The following is a 2406-nucleotide window of genomic DNA, read 5'->3' as shown; positions in this document are numbered from 1 at the left end:
TTTCACAGAGTTAGGACTCAACAACCTTGATTTTGAGAAGTGGATGCTCCCTCAGCTTGAGAGGAGAGCTTTTGGCGTTTTATCTCTTGGAGTTCACGCCCCTGCTTCTCTTGTTCCTTCAGCTGACTTCTTGGTGATTGGATGTTCAATGGGTATGAACTCATCTACTCCCATCTTCACCCCAGCCTCTTTACAGAGCAAGGAGATCAAGCTTGGGTAAGCCAATTTGGTTACAGTGGAATTCTTATTTGCAATTGTGTAGATCTCACAAGCAATCACATGATGGACCTCCACTTCTTTTCCAAGCATAATGCAATGAATCATCACTGCTCTCTTGATGGTGACCTCAGAACGGTTGCTAGTGGGCAATATGGAACGCCCAATAAAGTCTAGCCAACCTCTTGCAATTGGTTTGAGGTCTCCCCTCTTGAGTTGGTTTGGGACACCCTTTGAATTGGTTATCCACTTAGTCCCAGGGAGGCATATGTCCTCTAGAACTTGATCCAACCCTTTATCTGCTCTCACCATCCTCCTATTGAAGGAATCAGGATCATCTTGCAGTTGAGGTAACTTGAAGATTTCTCTTATTTTGTCCAGATGGAAGTACATAACTTTCCCTCTGACCATGGTTCTGTAGGTATTGTAAGCAGTTCCAGTCATTCTCTGCTTATCTGTTAGCCACAGATTTGAGTAGAATTCCTGAACCATGTTCCTTCCAACCTTTATTTCAGGATTGGTTAGAACTTCCCATCCTCTGTTTCGAATTAGCTCTTGGATCCCCGGATATTCATCTTCTTTCAGATCAAATTTTACTTCCGGGATCACTGACCTCAGACCCATTATTTTGTGATAATGGTCTTCATGTTCTTTGGTTAAGAACTTCTCTTGATTCCAAAGATTCTTTGGATTATTCTCTTTCTTGCCTCTTAAATTGGTTTGTTTTCCCTTAGGAGCCATGATATTGATGAATCTTGCCTTTAGTGATCACGGAAAAGCACACCAAATTTAGAGGTTTGCTTGTCCTCAAGCAAGAGAAAGAAAAGAAGAGAGAAGAGAGGGGGAGGAAGAGGAAATTCGAATGGTGTGATGGAATGAGGGAGCCAAACGTGAATTTATAAGGTGGGGAGGGGAGTTTTCGAAAAAAAAAGAGAGATTTGAAAGGAGATTTGAGAGGATATGGAAAGAAATTGAGAAAAGGGTGATTTTCTTTGAACAAAATTTGAGAATGATTTGAGAGATTTGAAGAGTGATTTTAGATATTTGAAAATTTGAAAGTGAATGATGAGAGATTGAAATGTATTTTTGTAGAAAAATATGGGTAGGAAAAGGAAAGTTTGAAAAAAATCTGATTTGAAAACAAAATTGTGGTCCCCCCACCTTTCTGGCGTTAAACGCTCAGAATGGCACCCATTCTGGCGTTTAACGCCCAGCCAGGTGCCCTGGCTGGCGTTAAACGCCAGAATTCCTTTATCACTGGGCGTTTTTCCAAAACGCCCAGGATGCTGCACACCTGGCGTTAAACGCCCAGAATGGTGCCCATTCTGGCGTTTAACGCCCAAAATGGTACCATTACTGGCGTTAAACGCCCAGAATGGTACCCATTCTAGCGTTTAACGCCCAAAATGCCCCTTACTGGCGTTTTTTCGCCAGTAAGCTCATTTTCTCTGCTTTTTGAGCTGAATCCTTCTGTAACTCTGTGAATTCCTTCATTTTTGATACTTGCCTCTGTAAGAACAATTCATACAACCTTCCAATGACTGGGTTGCCTCCCAGCAAGCGCTTCTTTACTGTCTTTAGCTGGACCTTCACTGAGAATCACTCAAGTCTCAGTTTTGTGCATTCCTGCTCAAAATTGCCTTCAAGATAATGCTTGATTCTTTGTCCATTAACAATGAACTTTTTGTCAGAATCAATATCCTGAAGCTCAACATATCCATATGGTGAGACTCTTGTAATCACATACGGACCCCTCCACCGGGATTTGAGTTTTCCTGGAAACAATTTGAGCCTAGAGTTAAAGAGCAGAACTTTTTGTCCTGGCTCAAAGACTCTGGTTGACAACTTCTTGTCATGCCATTTCTTTGCCTTTTCCTTATAAATTTTTGCATTTTCAAAGGCATTGAGTCTGAACTCCTCTAGCTCATTTAGCTGGAGTAATCTCTTTTCACCAGCTAACTGTGCATCCATGTTTAGGAACCTGGTTGCCCAATAGGCTTTATGTTCCAGTTCCACGGGCAGATGACAGGCCTTCCCATACACCAATTGGTATGGAGAGGTTCCTATAGGAGTCTTGAATGCTGTTCTGTATGCCCACAGAGCATCATCCAAGCTCTTTGCCCAATCCTTTCTCCGGGCTATCACAGTCCGTTCTAGGATTCTTTTTAGCTCTCTGTTAGAGACTTCAGC

The sequence above is a fragment of the Arachis stenosperma genome, chromosome 2, assembly GCF_014773155.1.
Source record: "Arachis stenosperma cultivar V10309 chromosome 2, arast.V10309.gnm1.PFL2, whole genome shotgun sequence".
In the NCBI taxonomy this organism is placed as follows: Eukaryota; Viridiplantae; Streptophyta; class Magnoliopsida; order Fabales; family Fabaceae; genus Arachis; species Arachis stenosperma.
Note: the sequence above shows the minus strand (reverse complement) of the source record.